This window comes from Dysidea avara, chromosome 5 (assembly GCF_963678975.1).
Source record: "Dysidea avara chromosome 5, odDysAvar1.4, whole genome shotgun sequence".
Taxonomy (NCBI): Eukaryota; Metazoa; Porifera; class Demospongiae; order Dictyoceratida; family Dysideidae; genus Dysidea; species Dysidea avara.
The window spans coordinates 34,742,241-34,763,445 of NC_089276.1; the positions used below are offsets into that span (position 1 = coordinate 34,742,241).

General features: G+C 39.1%; 1 protein-coding gene across 1 annotated transcript in view; it reads left to right on the forward strand.

The window, feature by feature from the left end:
* Positions 1 to 21,205, forward strand: part of LOC136257068 (uncharacterized) — a 65,180-nt gene that overhangs the window by 24,626 nt on the left and 19,349 nt on the right. The gene's annotated exons all lie outside the window — the stretch shown is intronic.

Here is a 21,205-nt window from a genome sequence, read left to right on the forward strand (position 1 = left end):
CAAGTATTCTGATAGCAAAGAAGTTTTCATTACTGATGGCTCAGTTGTGTTGACAAATTGCGCTACACAAGCTATGCTACAGTGTGACCATGCGGAAGCAGATACAAGAGTTGTTGTTCACATGGTGATGCATTGAAGAAAGGACTGAGGACCTGCCTGGTGCACATGGCTTAGGAAGGCCTGGAAAGCTTGGCACAGTTTTCCAGAAGTTACAACAGCATTTTCCCAGGTAGCAATGAAGCCATTTACAAACTTTGATGGAAAGATATACAGTTCTATTATGCAATAAAACAGCATTATAAAACAAGCCAGGATGTTGTTTTGCTGTGAAAACAAAGCAATGGAAAATACCAACATCAGATGTCTTATTGCAGCATGCAAAAAGAACCACTTATCAAGCTAGTGTTTGCACTACTAGTCATGTTTCTCAGCCTACTCCAGAGTCGTGGGGATGGAAACAGAACCCTGTTTGGACTGTATACCCAGCCAATAGCTTACATTGCATGCATGGAGCTGGTGAAGTGCAGTTGTAAAAGTGAAAAGGGGTATGGCACTATAGGCTAGATGTAGTTGCATAAAACCACTTGGTCATGTACTGATTTTTGCAAATGTAATGGGTTTACTTTAGGGATGCCATGATAGTCGTGACATATGACATGTTGTGACATAAAGCTCCATTATATGATACGACATAGGCTTCTTTATGTCGTGACATAAATATTTCCTAATAATGCATACTTTTCCATTCATTTTGATCAAATTTGATGCAATAAATATGAGAAAATTGACAAATAAGTATGAGCAATGTTGGTTGTTGATGTCATAGTTAGTATTACTGATATTTAAGTTGATATTTTTGCAAAAATAGCTATACAGTTTAATACGTAACAGCTTCAGTTGTGAAACTTTAAGAATTACTTATGTCATGACATATGACATGTCATGACATAAACCTCTATGACATGTGACATAAAAATTTCTATGTTGTGGTATCCCTAGTTTACTTGAGAACCCTGATTAATATTGAATTCGTCATTTTAATTTTTCGTAAAATAATAAAAAAGTTGACTATTATTCTCTATTTTATTTATTCATTTACAACATGACGCAGTTGTTTTAACATTATTTGAATCCATTAAAATACAATGGTGGTGAAAATGCATTAAATAATTCTAATAGTACAGTCACCAGCAATTAATTGACTTGGGGCATTAATTGAATTTGGATCCTAGCAAAAAAATGTTTAATGGATACTCATAAACTACCAAAAAAAGTTTGGTGCTTTTATCTGGCCTGTCCCCAAATTCTCTAAAATCTGCCCTACTATTATAGCTAGCTAATTAACTGACTTCACATTATTTTTTAAACATGCAATTATTATATGTAGTCATTTCCATGCTGTGTGGTTATTGTATGTATTCAGGTCATTATCTGTTATATTCAAAAACAGAGCCTTGTCATAAATGCAGTCCTGCAGCAGCAGTGCTCAAATCTGCGAAGAAAGCAACATCAGAATATAATAGGGAACACAGCAGCAAACAATGAAATGAATTATATACTGTTAGTTAGTGTATGTGATTATGATTTTTATCCAAAAATTATAAATTTTGATCAGAATTGCATCTGAGAACATCTTAAGTTCCCAACTTTTCCCATGCCCCAGACCCCACTAGAGGCAAAATCCATTGCATTTAGGAGTGTGATTCACACTCTGCAGGTGAGTCTCCTGCCCTCTACATAATCTCACTCATTTTCACTTATGTTCTCACTCAAAGTGATTTTCCACCAGTTGAGAGCTCTGTGTCTGGCGTGGTTATACAGGCCGCCAGAAAACGGTCCACCAAAAGCAGACCTCACAAGTTGAAGGCGAGTTTGATATGGAAATTGTTACCCTGATAGTGCAGCAACTTCATGCTGGTGTTATCTCACTTTTGGCTCTTGCACCCATATGGTTGATTTGCTAAATCCAGTCACATTCAATGGATAAGATCAATTTCACGTGAGCTCACGTGGTGATATTACGTGATCCAGAGAGATGCTGACGAAGTGGAATTGTTACTGTGAGCTTCCTGAGGACCAGTAATTGTGTACTGGAGGTCTATGAGAGATTCCAAGAGTTATAATGGAAGAGTGATGGTTGTAATAATGGATAAGATAGATCTCACGTGAGATCACGTGATCCAGAGAGATGCTGACAAAGTGGAATGAGCCTTATCCGTAATGATGTTTAATGACATCATGAGAATAAAAATGGCCGCGATAGTTGGGGGACTGTTGTATAAGCGCTTATGGAGAAAACCTTTTAATTGCTCAAATTTCAGCAAGGAAAGAAGCTACCGAGCTCTAAACAACAGTTACAGTTAAGTTTTATATGATAAACGAGTTTTGTTGCGTTTCAAAAATTTTTCTAAATAGCGTACATTTACAATAGCTTTTGTTACCACACCTGTCAGCTAATGGTCAATATCTCCAAACCTAGCTGAAATATGAGTGATCAAAAATTTATTTCTATAGATGCCTGTATAACAGTCCCCCTACTAACGTGGTCATTTTGTTCTCGTCATTGTGGATAAGATTACTGTGAGCTTCCTGAGGACCAGCAATTGTGTACTGGAGGTATATGAGAGATTCCAAGAAGGTTGAGAGTTATAATGGAAGAGTGATGGTTGTATGTGACTGGATTTTGGAAAATCACCTTTTATGGGTGCATTGTTGATTCTGAGAAAAACGTATTTTAATAATTTAAAGCATTATTACCCACCAGCCTTGGCAGCTACACATCTGGATTTTTTCACAAAAGATGGAGCAATTCACAATTTTTAAGAACACCTCGTGTCCAAGGTAATCCCTATAGAGTTTTCTGCCATTTTAGATAGGTTTTGCTCTATCACGAGTCTTCAAAAAGGGGTGGAGGGTGGGGGTGGGCAAGAGATAGACTACAAAATGGACAAGGATAGTAATTGAAGGCACCAGACCACAAAACAGCCCACCAGAGGCAGAAAATAGACTGAAATCTCACAAAACAGGCATATATCACTATATCACTCACTCAGCTCCCTGCTTGTCTGTCCAGAGTGTATGAACCCCCCAAGCACTTTCCTGTTGTTCACAGATCTGTACAGATGTCTGGCATGGTTATACAGGTTGCCAGAAAACAGTCCACCAAAAAGCAGACCTGACAAGATGAAGGCAAGTTTGATGTGGAAATTGTTAGCCTGATATGCAGCAACTTCATGCTGGTATTATTTCACTTTTGGCTCTTGTGCCCATTTGCTAAATCCGGTCACAAATGTCGAAACATATATACATTCTTACAATTTACCTCCTGCTACTGTCATGTACATTACATCATATTAAGTAGCACACAGTGGAAGAAGAACCAATGACGATATCAAACAGTACGGTAGTACCGTTTAAGTAGGGATCCAGATGAAAATTTTACACGCCACCCAAAATTCTGCCTTAGAAAATCATCTTAGAGACATCTTACGGAACAAAAATCACCTTTGCAGAACTAATACAGCATTAAATACAAAACACTTTAAGGTGGCCAGATATAGAGTTTTTAAAAATTGCCAAAACTTAAATTTTAGATTGACTGACTGACTGACTGCCTGACTGATTGACTGACCACAGTTGCAAGCCTAGAGGCTAAACGAAACAGCGCACGGCCACCATTTTATGCCACAATAAAAAAACTCACCAGTGGGATGTGCCTTTTGGGGTTCCGATGAGTGTGTGCCCTTGTCTTTTCTATTATCTTCAATCAGGCTGCTTGTCTTCTTCATCCAACAAAACCATATTGAAGCATTAATTTTCCATATCAACACTTTCTTTAAACGGCATAATGGATGCCACAAGATTATTTAAGGCACTTAGACTACGCTACTGTACAGAGGTACTGGTAAATTATCTTCAATCAGGCTGCTTGTCTTCTTCATCCAACAAAACCATATTGAGGCATTACTTTTCCATATCAACACTTTCTTTAAACAGCATAATGGATGTCACAAGATTATTTAAGGGGCTTAGACTACGCTACTGTACCGAGGTACTGGTACTAGATAGCTACCTGTATCTTCACGATAGGTAGGGTCTGCAATGAAAAAATCGATGATCACGAAATTACTCCCCTACTATTTCAACCTGTAGAGCACATCAAAGTATTTTTGTACGTACTATATAATAATCCAGAATGTTTGGATACTGATACTGATTCTTCTCTGATTTACCATCCAGTTCTTTTTTAGGCTTTGGATGGTACTGTAATCCGTGCTGCAGTCCTCTGTACTAATGGATCTGCTGGACCCTCTGGTGTGGACGCTTACAGTTGGAGGCGTTTGTGTACGGCTTTCAAGTCTGCCTCTACTGAACTATGCTGTTCTATTGCCATATTTGCTCATCAACTGTGTACATCTTATCTTGATCCTGAAATTGTGGTACCCCTTGTGGCATGTAGACTTATTGCATTAGATAAGAATCCTGGTGTCCGTCCAATCGGTGTAGGAGAAGTTGTGAGACGCATTATAGCTAAGGCTGTTTTACCTATTATTAGATCTGATATTCAGCGTGCTGCTGGTCCTCTCCAGTTTTGTGCTAGTCAGACCTCGGGTGTTGAGGCTGCCATCCATTCCATGAGAAAGATTTTCACTGATGAGGACACCTGAGGGTTTCTTACTTATTGATGCCAGTAATGCTTTTAATTTACTTAACAGGGCAGTTGCTTTACAGAACATCCAGTATACCTGTCTTGCTTTTTCTACCATTTTAATCAACATGTATTGCTGTCCTGCACCATTATAATTATGTTGATGGTGATCAAGACACACGGTAGTGTGTCGTGCGGCCCAAGAAGCCGGCGCGTAACACCCGTGAGTATATTGACAGGAAGAAAGAAAACGCAATTTTCGCACCTCCGTAGCTCTGTGCTTCCTTGATGAAACAAGACGATTTTTGCTGTGGACATTCCCCCCAACTGCAGCACTCCACATTCCAAATGTGAGCGAAATCGCTTCGCGCGTTCCCGAGATATGCGACTTCAAAAATTGGCTGAGTTTCTTCGTTTTTTTCTTCTTATTTTTCTTTTTCTTGTCGCACACTTACAAAAACTGCTATAAAACTCGAACGCCGTATCCGATTGCCTTGAAATTTGGCACACAGAAGGGGGATATAAGGGCGCATCTCGGTACCAACTTTGGCAGGAATACGATAAACAGGCAAAGAGTTATGAGCGATTATTCACAAAAAATAACACCAATATGTTGTCATGCCTACAGGGTAAACCGCGTATGGGAAGAAGCTGAAAATCGGTGGGTGAATAGGTTAACTATTGAACCTCAAACCTTTTGTGGTCTGAAAGAAATTGAGCTAAAAAACAGGAAGATACAACGAAAAAACCAACAGTGTATAACAATTACGCAATCGAGATTAGCTAATAAAAAAACGACTGCTTGCCACGCCTACCAGATAAACCGCTTGGGGTAATGCTTTGAAAATCGTTGCACAGATGGAGTAATCATCTTAGAAAGGTTCATCAATGGTGTAGAAGAATCAGACTTAAAGCCACCGAGTTATAACACGAAATCCAACTTGGTGCAGCAAGTGCGAGATCGAGATACTCTAATAGAGCAGTCATCCTAATAGAGCAGTCATCCTAATAGAGCAGTCACCCTGAAGAGAATTCAAGAGATCAGTTAGAAATAAGAAACCTGTATAGAGATCAGCTACACACAAGTCACCCTGTAGAGAGATCAGCTAGAAGAAGTTACCTTGTAGGGAGTTCATGCAACTGTGGAAAGAGATAGTTCAGCTAGAAAAAATCCCCTTGTAGAGTTCAGCTACAAAGAAACCACCATGTAGAGAGTTCAGCTACAAACAAATCGCCCTGTGGAGAGATCAATAGAAGAAGTTACCTTGCAGAGAGTTCAGCTACAAAGAAACCATCATGTAGAGAGTTCAGCTACAAACAAATCTCCCTGTAGAGAGATTAGCTAGAAGAAGTTACCTTGTAGAGAGTTCAGCTACAAAGAAACCATCATGTAGAGAGTTCAGCTACAAACAAATCTCCCTATAGAGAGATCAGCTAGAAGAAGTTACCTTGTAGAGAGTTCAGCTTCAAACAAATCACCCTGTAGAAAGATCAGCTAGAAGAGGTCACCTTGTAGAGAGTTCAGTTACAAAGAAACCACCATGTAGAGAGCTCAGCTACAAACTAGTGACCTTGTAGAGACATCAGCTAGAAGAAGTTACTTTGTAGAGAGTTCAGCTACAAAGAAACCATTCTTTAAAGAGCTCAGCTGCAAACAAATCACCTGTACAGAATTCAGCTACAAATAAATCACCCTGTAGAAAGATGAGCTAGAAAAAGTTACTTTGTAGAGAGTTCAGTTACAAAGAAACCACCATGTAGAGAATTCAGCTACAAACTAGTGACCCTTTAAAGACATCAGCTAGAAGAAGTTACCTTGAGAGAGTTCAGCTACAAAGAAACCATTATTAAAAGAGCTCAGTTGCAAACAAATCACCTATACAGAATTCAGCTACAAACAAATCACCATGTAGAGAGATCAGCTAGAAGAAGTTATCTTGTAGATAGTCCAGCTACAAGCAAATCACCCTGTAGAGAAATCAGCTAGAAGAAGTTAACTTGTAGAGAGTTCATCTACAAAGAAACCATCATTTAGAGAGTTCAGTTTCAAACAAATCACCTGTAGAGAGTTCAGCTACAAACAAATCTCCCTGTAGAGAGATCAGCTAGAAGAAGTCACATTGTAGAAAGTTCAGTTACAAAGAAACCACCATGTAGAGAGTTCAGCTACAAACTAGTCACCTTGTAGAGACATCAGCTAGAAAAGTTACCTTGTAGAGAGTTCAGCTACAAAGAAACCATTCTGTTTAGAGCTCAGCTGCAAACAAATCACCTGTACAGAATTCAGCTACAAACAAATCACCCTGTAGAGAGATCAGCTAGAAGAAATTACTTTGTAGAGAGTTCAGCTACAAAGAAACCATGCACCATGTAGAGAGTTCAGCTGCAAAGAAATCACCCTGTATAAAATTCTGCCACAAACAAATTGCCCTGTAGAAAGATCAGTTAGAAGAAGTTACCTTGTAGATAGTTCAGCTACAAACAGATCTCCCTGTAGAGAGATCAGCTAGAAGAAATTACTTTGTAGAGAGTTCAGCTACAAAGAAACCACCATGTAGAGAGTTCAGCTGCAAAGAAATCACCCTGTAGAAAATGCAGCCACAAACAAATTGCCCTGTAGAAAGATCAGTTAGAAGAAGTTACGTTTTAGAGAGTTCAGCTACAAAGAAACCACCCTGTAGAGAGATCAGCTAGAAGAAGTTACCTTGTAGATCGTTCAGCTACAAACAAATCACCCTGTAGAGAGATCAGCTAGAAGAAGTTACCTTGTAGATCGTTCAGCTACAAACAAATCACCCTGTAGAGAGATCAGCTAGAAGAAGTTACCTTGTAGATCGTTCAGCTACAAACAAATCACCCTGTAGAGAGATCAGCTAGAAGAAGTTACCTTGTAGATCGTTCAGCTACAAACAAATCACCCTGTAGAGAGACCAGCTAGAAGAAGTTATATACCTTGTAGAGAGTTCAGCTACAAAGAAACCACCATGTAGAGAGTTCAGCTGCAAAGAAATCACTCTGTATAAAATTCTTCCACAAACAAATCACCCTGTAGAGAGATCAGCTAGAAGAAGTTAACTTGTAGAGAGTTCAGCTACAAAGAAACCATTCTGTATAGAGCTCAGCTGCAAACAAATCACCTGTACAGAATTCAGCTACAAACAAATCACCCTGTAGAGAGATCAGCTAGAAGAAGTTAACTTGTAGAGAGTTCAGCTACAAACAAACCATCATTTAGAAAGTTCAGCTTCAAACAAATCACCTGTAGAGAGTTTAGCTACAAACAAATCTCCCTGTAGAGAGATCAGCTAGAAGAAGTTACCTTGTAGAGAGTGAAGCTACAAACAAATCACCCTATTGAAAGATCAGCTAGAAGAAGTCACCTTGTAGAAAGTTCAGTTACAAAGAAACCACCATGTAGAGAGTTCAGCTACAAACTAGTCACCTTGTAGAGACATCAGCTAGAAAAGTTACCTTGTAGAGAGTTCAGCTACAAAGAAACCATTCTGTTTAGAGCTCAGCTGCAAACAAATCACCTGTACAGAATTCAGCTGCAAACAAATCACCTGTACAGAATTCAGCTACAAACAAATCACCCTGTAGAGAGATCAGCTAGAAGAAATTACCTTGTAGATAGTTCAGCTACAAACAAATCTCCCTGTAGAGAGATCAGCTAGAAGAAATTATCTTGTAGAGAGTTCAGCTACAAAGAAACCATCATGTAGAGAGTTCAGCTGCAAAGAAATCGCCACTGCCCAAATTTCAAGGCAATAGCTTTTTCCAATCTGAAGTTATCAATTGTCAAAGTTGGCAAATTGTGTGTGGAAGGCCCCTTTTCGCAAATCCAGTCACATATGTATTATATATATAATTTGTACATTTACTGATAAAATATTTAAACTACATCTACTTCATCTTTTCTTCTTCCTGTAGTAAAGAAAAAAAAAACATAGGTTAAAAAAGTCCCAAAGCTGGCCATAGGCCGGCTTTGGGGTATACAAATACAAAAAGAAATGAAATCTAATCCAAAACAGCCAAGCTGTAAAAAAAGTGTGCGGCCCTCAGAAAGGCTATGGTGAAAAAAGATGTGAAATCCAAGGTGGCGGCCAAGAAATGGCTGTGATGGTAGGTTAACGGTAAAAATTTTAATAACGACAATTCAGGTGAATTTTTGTGCCGCTTCACAAAATTTACCTGAATTGTCATTATTAAAATTTTTACCATTAACCTACCATCACAGCCATTTCTTGGCCGCCACCTTGGATTTCACATCTTTTTTCACCATAGCCTTTCTGAGGGCCGCACATTTTTTTTACAGCTTGGCTGTTTTGGATTAGATGTTATTTACTTCAATGAAGGGACTACGCAGGGAGACCCACTGGCTATGCCTTTGTATGCCTTATCTACCATACCTCTAATTCGTAAACTTTCCGACAACATTATTTATGCTTGGTATGCAGATGATGCAAGTGCTTGTGGAAAGATCTCTGATTTGCGTCTATGGTGGGACTAACTTTCAGTGCTTGGACCACCTTATGTTTATTTCCCTAATACTTCTAAAACATGGCTTGTTGTTAAAGAATGTTACTTGGACCATGCTAAATCATTGTTTGCTGACACTTGTGTCAGATGGAAGGCCACATCTTGGAGCAGCTATTGGATCTGCTACTTATATAACTCAATACGTTTGGTAAAATCACTACTTGGGGTTCAGGAACTACAACTGCTATCTTCATTTGCTACCACCCAACCCCATGCAGCTTTTGCTGCCTTTACTCATGGACTCACCAGCAAATGGTTATTTATTGCTAGAACTATTCCTGATGTTGATCATCTTCTTCAACCACTTGAGGAGTGCATTAGACATACTTTTATTCCAGCTGTGACAGGCCATCACCACCTGGGGATCTTGAGAGAGATTTGTTGGCTCTGCCAACCTGAGTTGATGGCATGGGTATTATTGATCCAATCAAAATGTGTTTTTTTTGAATTTTTAGCTTCTGAAAAAGTTAGCTTGCCTTTACAGTCTCTTCTGTTGTCTCAGACAAATGCTTGTTGTGGCAGTGTTCATGATGCACAGCTTGCCATCAAGTCTGAAATCCGTCGTGCAAAGTTCTCTATGATCTCTTCTACTCGAAACATTCTACTTGATGGTGCCAATGCTGTTTTGAAAAGATCAATTGAGTTGGTCTCTGAGAAAGGAGCTTCAAATTGGCTTACTATACTTCCCTTGGAAGAGGACAATTTTTCCTTGCACAAAACTGCTTTTCACGATGCTGTTGCACTTAGATATGGTTGGGATCCTGCTAGGCTCCCTCAGAATTGTGCTTGTGGAACCAAGTTCTCAGTTGAACATTCATTCTCTTGCCCTAAAGGTGGCTTTCCATCCATCCATCATAACGAAATACATGATTTAACTGCCAGTTTGCTTACAGAAGTCTGTCATGAAGTTGAAATTGAGCCCAACCTGCAACCAGTTACAGGCGAGCAGTTCATCCTTGCTTCTTCAAACACTGATGATGGTGCTCATCTAGATATTGCTGTAAATGGTTTTTGGGGAGGTTGATGTGAGAAGACATACGTTGATGTAAAAGTTTTCAACCCCCATGTTCCATCTAACCGTTCCACCAGTTCTAGGGCAGTTTACAGGAGACATGAACGTCTAAGTAGTGATCATAAGAGACCCGAATACGTGAAATAGAGCATGGTTCATTTACTCCTTTAATTTTCTCGGCTACTGGAGGAATGGCTGACAAAGCTACTGTGTTTTACAAACGTCTTGCCTCCCTCCTTTCCAACAAATGGGACACACCTTATGCTGCTGTTATGAGATGGATGAGACGCTGTTTATCTTTTTCTCTTTTGCGTTCATCCATTAGATGTTTATGAGGATCAAGATCTTCTAAGGGATGTTCTAAACAATCGCTAACATCAATGCCAATTGACTTAATCCAGGCTGAAACAAAACTGTCTTGTGTATTATGATTTTGTTGTATTTGTTTTATTTCAAATATAATTATATAGTTATGGATTTGTACCATTAAAATTGTAATTACATAGTTATGCATTTGTACCATTAAAATTTTACAGCCAGTTTGTGTGATAATTGTTGCTTAGCAGTACCTACCTATACACATCATTACAATTATTGGTTGTACAAAACTTACAGTTACAGTTTAGTATGAAGGTAATAGCTAATTAATCAAAAGTGTGTGAATGTTGTGCTATTTAGTACTGCATGGTGGCCAATTCATATCAATAGTTATTTTTGAAATGCCCCTGCAACTATATCAAATTACTATTGTAGTGAATTGAAACTCTAGCAGCATAATTATTCTTATTATAGCTAATCTTGTATCCATAAATATTGCCTCTAGGTATAGCCATGCACTCATAATGTGAAGTCATTTATGGTGTGCAACAATCTGATACTCTTGAGGTTTCTTTCCAGTTGTACTTTATGCTGATATTTAAGTCTTCCTACTTTTGGATTTCGCTTTCTTACTGTAGAGAACAGAATAGCAGAGAGACTGGATACTGTTTGCATGACTGCTCTATTAGAGTATCTTAATCTTACATACAAACAACCCTGCCATTTTTGGTAGGACCCAAGTTGTACTATGCCTAACTCTATGCTTCGTCAGTGGTGTCTCAGTCAAATGTTGATGAAAATACTAGAGAAATTTAACCTGGATTATACCACTACGTAGCTAACTATGTAGCTATAATGCGCACGAAAATCAATCGATAATCACGTGATCCATTTCTGGTTGGAAACTAATACCACTAGGTGGTCAAACCTTAATATTGAAACCTAAATAACTTGCTGGAGAAACCAAAACTTGGAGTTATTACAGCCACGCCTCCTGTTTTAGTCTTAAACGTGCTAGGAAGAAATTTCATGCCACTTAGTTTGATGGAAGGAAAGCTCAGATCCATATGAAGCTTGTGCTGCGTATAAAGTGATAACCAAACTATATTTCTGTATAGTGAAGGTTTGTTGGCTTTCCTTTTGTTGATTGTTGGGTTGCTCCGAATCCAAAAATACGTGATTTCCGGCAAAGAGTAGCTCCATACCAAATCCACAGGAGCAAATCAATTTATTTCTGCTGTGGGTTATAATCAGGTATAGACCTGGACTATATATGCCAAGTATGGGAAGGAACCCATGCTTCATCCGGAGAGCACACAATTTTTCACGATTTCCAGCACAAAACAATCACGATTCCCGTCGTATGAAGAAAGATAAATAAAGTTAGTGGTACCATAGATTTATAAACCCCAGGTACAGGATGGCACGCAAGTGGCGTGCCCCATATGCCCAGTACAAAATATCCGTGTCTGCCAACCACAAAGAATTCAACACGTGTAATCAGGTGGTGGTGTCAGCAAGATCGATTCTTCTACGAGATAAAGCGAGTGTCTTCTCAAATTTCTTGCTCTGTTTTCCAGGTAATCATATTTAGGCTATATACAAAAGCATATGAAAGGGATATGTTGCGTTTAAACGGATTTAGTTTTACTGAAGTAGTGCCTTTGGTTTGACTTTTACTGCTCTATCATTTTTGTCACACTTGTACTATGGTATGAGTGGCCCTAGAAAGCTATATTTAGGGGTAAAATGTAGGAAAATTATTATACTTTTGCATAGGCTATATAAATTGTTTGAATAAACAATGATGAATTTTTCTCTGTGTAGTATTCTAGTCTGTATTGTAGTGGTAGATAAACAAATTTGTTGCACTCCTGTGAAGGCTGTTGTAGTACAAGAAATGTACATATAAAACTTGAAAGTGAGAGATTGAGTATATCTGCTTTGCATGGTGTAATTTAAATTTCCTCAAGTTACACATGATCCATGTTTTGACAATTTTATATAATGCTGTATGGAACATGCAAAATAAACATTCTACTAAGACAAAAGTAGTTATTTCAAGCGTTCAGTTTGAGTTATAGTTTTTGTGTTATATTTTTGTGATGCTCAAGACATTCAACATTGATGAGCCGGAATTTTCGGCTTTCGGTTCACCGAAAGAACGAGTTTTGCAAAAAGTATGCTAAGCAGCGAGGCTACAGTATCACCGTGACTACCCAACTTCCAGTTAGAATCCCCTTACATCTGGTATCACTGGAAAATTCTGGACAATGCAAGAGCCTTGTGTCAAGTTTGCCAGAGCCTTGTGTCAAGTTTGTCAGAGCCTTCGAAGATCTCTGTTTCATTCGACCTTATCGAACAAGCAGAACTTAATTTTGATGTGATTCAGACCAGTGTAAAAATGTTTCAGATAATGCCAAAGGGTAAGTGTACCGGTTTGTTACAGTGAGTATTGGTACGTACCATATCATTTTAGGATGGGTTGATGCTACATGTCCTGGAAAATCTATCAGCTTCTTAAAGCTAGAATTGAATGATGCTGGGGATTTTTGTTTGGCACTTTCTCTTCGGGTTAGCCATGACAGAACATGGGAGGTTGTAGTCACTAATCTGACTTTGAAACCTGACACTCTTTCAACTTTCCCCAAAATTGTGGCTACACTGAGAGATTTAAAGCTACTATTGACTTCTCTGAATGGTATGGTGTTTTGTTGTGGCAACAATGATGCCAAATACGACATACTGGTCGAGAAGAGAAAAGGGGTATTTATGGATCAATCTGGTATGCATGCATGTGCATAATTGTGTGATGATAGTATTAACCCTTAAACCCGCAGCTGTTTTATAAAATGCAAGCACTGAAAATGCATAATACAGTAAACTGGATTGCATGCATGCCTTGTAAAACTAAATTCTATAACACAAAAACTGTTAAAGCTATCTAAAAACAACAAATACCATCTTACTCACCGTTAAATTTTGGTTTGAATAGTCCCATACTCCGTTGCGTCCATCCAACCCAGAGATACTCGCTTCACTCTGAAAGAGTAAAAGAACTATCCCTTCGTCTTCCTTTTTCACATAACGATATACAAAAGGCCATAACTCGGCCGTACATCATCCAATCGCCTTTTGCTTGGTGTCATATTACTCCTCACATGATGGCGATTCAGTGGATATATAGATACCACGTGATAACGTCACTCTCGGACGAGCACAATGATGATATAAATGTGGAAGGACGCAAAATGATTCAGCGCATCGTAATGGGTGAGTTCCTTGTTTGTTGAAAGTTTATATACAGGCAGATAGCTTACTCTTTGCCAATTAATAAAATCTGTTTTTCGAAGCGATCACTGCCGATCAGATGAATGCTTCATGAGATATGCTTGTTTGTAGTTGCCTGTGTAAATTGGCAAAAGTATTGTGCGTTTTCAATTCGTTTTTCATCAAATCCAGTTTTCTGGATTATGCGGGCTTAAGGGTTAATGTATATTGTTCTTTGTAGGAAAGAACAGGATTGCTTTCTATGATGAGAAAAGGAAGACCATGCAATCAGATAACTGTTCTGTGGTGATTGATAAAGGTAGTGGTGATGTCCATAGATGTGACCCATGTGAGAAACACTGCCAAACACTAAATAGGATACTTTATTGTGTCTTAAATGAGCAAGGACAGAACTGCGACTGATAGTCACACAAATTATCATCGTTTAACACCTGATGAAATGTGTGAATGAATGAAGCAGATGCACGAACAGGTTGTATGTTCTAGGAGGGAGGTGGAGAAATTAAAGGAGCATGTTGAGAAGCTAATTGAAGAGCATGGTACAACTGTGGAAGATGATTTGGATGACCATTTGACTGAAATAATGACAGCAAAGTCTAAAGATGTGGAAAGCATGTATGGATGGAACATTTGGGAGGGTGTTTTGGGATGCCCAGAAAGCACTTTGTCTGTCAAGAAGCTATCAGCAATGTGGTGGGACCCAGTGATAATTCACTGGATCACTTTATCTATGATATTTCTTTCCTTGTATCAAATGTACATTTCTCAAGGCACAGCTCATCCCTCACAAGCTCTTCCATTGTAAGAAATGTTTGAAAGACTTCATCATTTACTTGCCACAATCCACCATGGTTTATTGCATTGATCCAATCCTCTCCATCTCCACTCTTATCACTACCATTCAAGTCACTTAGATACAAAACCAACATGTCTTTTCCTTCCACACTTATGCCTTCAAATGATCATGGAAGTGCGACACACATAACTAGCTACATAACGTAAGGCATTTATTTCAATGTCAGTTAGTAATGGAGCAGTTTCACTCGGTGCTATTGTTGGTTGGAATTGTACCTGCTTAAATACCTGATGGGTCGCGTGTTGAATGAAAGCAGAGCATGGTACTATCTCTGTCATTTTACTCAAAAACCTTTTCCATTCCAAAAGAAACTCTTCTGAAGTTCTTAAGTTATGATATTGCCCCCACATTTTTTCTTGCTTCAATTTTTTGGACTTGTGTGTGGTAATGAAACAAGTCTTCAGCTTTTCTTCCAATATACTGGAAAAATGCATGATACGCTCTTGGTGGCTATCCTTACTCTCAGCAAGTATGGACGCCAGTTGGTAGGTAGTTTTGGCAGCAGGAGTTTCAAACTTGAAATAGTAGGGTCTGCTATGACAAAATTTTGCCAAGATTGGTACACAACGGATTAAAGCACCAAATTTGGTACAGTGATTCCTTAGGATGTATAAAATGATTTCAGAAGGGGTACCACCATGGACTCACCTTGCACCCCTTTGTATGGACAGCTAATTTTGACAGTCCGCAAAATTAAAACTCATTACATTTACTGTTTTGAATAATTTGTTTTCCTAACCACATTCCCAAAGGTTAATTAGTTACTGTTTGTGAATGAGTAGTCCATGACATCCCATAATAGTTTTATTAAAATATTATGTCTGTGTGAAAGATACATCTGATACATGGCCTAAACAAAACTATTGGTTTAGCAAAATTTAAAATCGATAAAATTTAAACATGGCTATTCATGAAGGCTTTTCACAATAATAGCTAGTTACTTATTTTCTGTCAAAAGCAACATCTATGTCTCCACTACACCGGCTGAGTACTGTACACAGAACACCAGTTTCCTGGATACTTGACCTCCTGAGGTTGAAAATAAGTTCAACCTTTTACTCACATAACTACAGCCAGAATTTGCTATAGCTAGCTATACATTGCACAGTTCTATTTGCTAATGAAATGTGCATACATTGCTGTTCTGTTATTGAAATTCTTTAAAGAGATGACAAAATCAGATAGTCTAACTGATTTTGTCATCTCTTTAAAGAATTTCAATAACAGAACAGCAATGTATGCACATTTCATTAGCAAATAGAACTGTGCAATGTATATCTAGCTATAGCAAATTCTGGCTGTAGTTATGTGCGTAAAAGGTTGAACCTATTTTCAACCTCAGGAGGTCAAGTATCCAGGAAACTGGTGTTCTGTGTACAGTACTCAGCCGGTGTAGTGGAAACATAGACATTGCTTTGACAGAAAATAAGTAACTAGTTATTATTGGGAAAAAGAATAATAATAATGTTGATAATTTTAAATTTCTACTAACTACTTAATTAACGTTTAGTTTGTTAACTAATCATGTACATTATACTCGTGATTGAGGTCTGTACATTATACAGTAATAATAATAATAATAAAACCTTCGTGAATAGTCTGTTTAAATTTTAGTGATTTTAAATTTTGCTAAATCAATAGTTTTGTTTAGGCCATGTATCTTTCACACAGATATAATATTTTAATAAAACTATTATGGGATGTCATGGACTACTCATTCACAAAAAACAGGAACTATTAACCTTTGGGAATGTGGTTAGGAAAACAAATTATTCAAAACAGTAAATGTAATGAGTTTTAATTCCGTGGATTGTCAAAATTAGCTGTCCATACAAAGGGGTGCAGGGTGAGTTCACGGTGGCACCCCTTCTGAAATCATTTTATACATCCTAAGGAATCATTGTAACAAATTTGGTGCTTTAATCTGCCGTGCCATGATTAAATCCATAAGGAACCAGACTAAAATGCGGCCGCAGTCAGTCAAAACAGATTCTACTGCATTCATGAAAACCCCCTATAAATACAGGAACAGTGAAATAACACAAAAAATACACATTGCAAGTACTTACCAGTGGCAGGCGTCGTTGACGACATTGCCATTCAAAAGCTTCAGATCCCAACTGGCAAGTGTGCGCTATATAAGTGACAAGACAAGGATATAACGTGCACACTTACGCTAATTAGTCTGCGTGCCATCCCGTACCTGGGGCTTATAAATCTATGGTGGTAAGTAGAAAATATTCCCTACAGGTTGAAATAGTAGGGGAGTAATTTTGTGATTATCGATTTTTCATTGCGGACCCTACGATAAGTCACAAGATCACGCCCATTTTTTAAAAATTAATTCATCAAGTGTAGAACATTTTAAATCCTTATTTAATTAATTGTATAACTATAGTGTGCTCTTATACTCTATTTTGAGGTCTTGCACAGTAAAAAAAAAAACACACGCCCCTTTTTGGGCAAGTGCACATCTTTGCAGGCTGACTGGAGATATCCTAATACAGCAGTCACCCTAATAGAACAGTCACATGTTTATGGCTAGCTGTGTGCTTTAACAAAAAACTAAACAAACTAGTATATTAAGAATTAAATGAAGTAGGGATCCAAGCGATAAAATGTAGTGAAACAAGAGATGAACGATGATAGCTATCACAGCATAGTTTGGTGGGAAATCCCTACTTTGGCATGGTATAGGGTATAGCAATTATTTTGTGTTCGATGCCAAAGTAGGGATTTCCCACTGAGCTATGTTGTAATAGCTACCATTGCTCATCTCTTGTTTCACTACTTTTTATCACTTGGATCTCTACTTCATTTTTAAATTATTATACTAGTTTTAACTGCAATAGTGCATGAGGAAAAATTTTAAACCACAGCCAGCTGTGGGTGTGCGCCTGGTTTACTGAAATTGTTTTCGTAAAAGTGTGTGTGTATGTACCTATCTATCTTTTTTTTTGTTACTTTATTATCAAAATGCACACATAAGGCCGTGCAAAGTTAATTATATGTTTCTGGTCCTACCAATTCATAAAAATTGACCAGGTGACCAGGCTTTTTTTTTTGCAACTTTTTGATGTGGTACACTACAGTTGACATGAATTATATCAAAATTTTGCAGTTGTAAATACCTAAATTTCCAGTACGTAGCTAGCTGTAGCTGAATGAAGCTATTAATTATTGAAGCCATAGGGAAAAACAAAGTTAAAGTATAAAGTTAATGCATCTTTATAAGAAAAGAGTGTTTACAAGGCATGAAAACCTTTCAACAGATATAAAATATTATAAATTATGGTATGATGATTGCACAATTCATTCAGCAAAAATGACCAGGAAGGGAACCAGAAACATATAATTAACTTTTCGTGGCCTAAATAGTTCAATCAGACAAAGGGAGCATTCCCTCACACACCGCCAGAGAGAAGTCTGTCAGATCTCTCTGGGGCCGACCAGCAGTAGAACGACTGCCACGAAGACACATAATGGCTGATCACAATAAGGAAAAAGACAATCTGCAGCGAATAAAGGAGATGACAACATTGTATTTCTGGTTCTGCTTTGTAGCGAGAAGTGAAGCTTTTTGTTTATTTTCTTCTTTTTTTCCCCGGGCTAGATGGACTGCCCTTGCCACCACCCCCAGCACTAGGTGTTAAGGTGCTGGACAGCTGGAAATACCAGCAATCAAACAAGGCGCCAGACTCCAAGCGACCCTCGGAGTAGGCCAGATCAATATTAGTGGTTGATGGACGGCCAACTGAAGAGCGATGACACCTCAAACACATCACTGCAGATCTTAACAATGAAAAGCAAAGCCTAAATCGCAGCCAGAATAAGCATTTGCTGTAATTAATGCTACGCTTCTCAGCCAACATTGAAGCAAGCTTCCTGAAAACCGTTGTAGCAGTGGACCCCATGCCACCAGTAGCTCCAAACACCAATGGTGAAAAGCAAGCTCTCTAACATGCTCATCATATGCCTGTCTGTTTTCACGTTCATGAAGCTGGTAACATCTGGACAATTGGGAGTGAAAATAAGAGTGCGCAAAAGGGTTGAAAACCCTGACATCGAAAAATGCACGCTGCCTATTTCGACCCCAAAAATCCCTGGCAACATCAAGGCGAGCACCATCTTTACCATTGGCAGTAGCAAATTACAATGGCTCACCATCAAGAGGCTGGAGAGCAGGCTCAACACCAACATCACTGCACACTTCACTCAACAGACTTGCAGTTAAATCTTTGACTTCATTGTGGCGGATAGATGGAAACCCGCCACAAGTACAAGTAAAGGCATGCTCCACACAAAAGGGTTTACCACAAACACACGTCTGAGGCAAGTTAACAGGTTGCCATCCAAATCTTAAACACAGGGCATCATGAAATTCCCCCTTGCTTAAGGCAAACCCATATTCAGCAATAGGTAGCGTCGTTAACCAACACAACGTGCCTCGCTCTGATGCAGCTTCAAAGGCACATCGCAATTGTGGAGACAGTTTATCACAAAGCAAGTCTGCTTGAGCAGACAGATCATTTCGGCGTGAGACCCGTAAAGCAAGCTTGTACTGGTACATTTGCTGATAAACATCTAAGGAACAAGAGGTACATTTTCTTAAAAGATGGTCAACTAGAGGAGCCGCAACATGGCTAGAAGACAAAAATGATGAGGAAAAGTGAACGGTTGGAATAATGACACCAAGCTCTCCAAGGCGGGCAGGCAGTGAAAGAAGCTCTCGTTCGATGGAACCAAATTCTGGTCGGTCAGTCATTGCAATAAGAAAACGAAGGCTCAGGACATCATCAAGTGGATGGAAAAGTTCAGGAGTGAAAGGCACTGTCCGAGCAATATATGACCAACGGTGCAGAAACACATGTGTAAAGGCCGTATATGCTGCTTGTGGTTGGGTGATAGCAATTTCAGAAAATTTCTCCATCTCACCCACCCATGTAGAAACCTTGTTTTGAACATAACTGTTCAGAAATTCGTCAGTGCCCAATGCGGAGCCAAGGTGACACTTACTAGCATCAGTGATGACCACACCAGTGCCCCAAAACAAAGCCCTAGCCTTACGTAGATGTTGCAGCTTCACAATAAGGCAAGTCTTAACGGCATTTGGAAAATATTCAAAATCAGGTCCCAGACAAATCAAGTGATCCCATCAACAGCGGAGACTCTGTAGGGAGCCACCTACTGAGACATCGTCAGCATACCAGATCTGTGAGACATCAATGTTAGCTAGTTTCTGGATTAGAGGCACAACACCCAGAGCATACATTGGCATTGCCAAAGGATCTCCCTGGGTCGTGCCCTCTTGGGAAAGTAAATAGTTACCGTCAATGTAAAGTTTGGAATCCTCACGATAGGTATTAATCAAAATTCTAGCAAAAGATGGACAGAGGACTGAATGTTCCTAAGAGCTGCTTGACGATTTAAGCAGTTAAAAGCATTGGTGGCATCAACTTGAAGGACTGCTTCTGCCTCAGACAAATCAAAAACCTTCCTCATAGCATGGATGGCCGCTTTACAGCCAGCAGGTTGGCCGGCACACAATTGCAAGGGACCAGCAGCCTGCAACACATCATTTCAAATAACACACAAAATATCCCTAGAAAGAAGACGTTGACAAACCTCTCCAACTCCAATGGGCCTCACTCCTGGATGTTTATCTACAATAAGACGGCAAGCAGTAAAAGCTGAAAGGCTGGCTGGATCAACAAGAGATGCAGCCAACCTCCTAGCAACAGCAGAGAAAGCATCACAAAGAGTATCAGAAGCCTCCTGGAAGGCAGTACACAAATTTTTCCAAGAAGCAACATCAAGTCCAGAAGGCCCAGCAGCACTGTCCATACATAGGATGGTAGGACATATGAGAATACCATCTATATTGTCAAACAAGGCTGGGTGGAAAGGAAGAGGGGAAAATCAGATGGAGATTCTAAAACTGAAGGCTTTGGCAGATGAGGAGAAGGATGCTTCTCAAACAAGATGTCTCTAACTGTAGATGTACTCCTGAAATAGTAAGTGAGCATCCAAGGAGAGTGGAAAATTGTCAGCGTTGTCTTCAATCAATTGGGTGGCTGCATCATTGTCAGCGTTGTCTTCCCTCCATCATCAACTTAGAAAAGCGACGTGCAAATTTCCCAGAGGAGGGAACAGAATGACAAATTGTGGAGGGAAGACAATGTTGTATTGCATGGCACTCCTGTAACAAACTGTCCAAATCACCCTTATGCCAAAACTTCAAATGCCTCTCCAAAACCCGAGCATCCTCTCTAGATCTTGACTTAAAGTGCGTCTTCTGTAATAAGAGAATGGACATCAGCATGGCAACCTTCAGAGCAAATTCCTCCAGGGCGAAGCAATCAGCAAAGGACTGAAACAATCTAGCCAGTTCTAGCACAAAATGTGTGCCTGCCTTACCAACTGGCACAGGGAATACATTACGACGCCAATGGATGGCTTCATCATATGTATCATTAACCATGTCCACAAACACAGTTCCTGGAATATCTCCCCACAGGAATGAAGGAGGGGATAGAGGAGG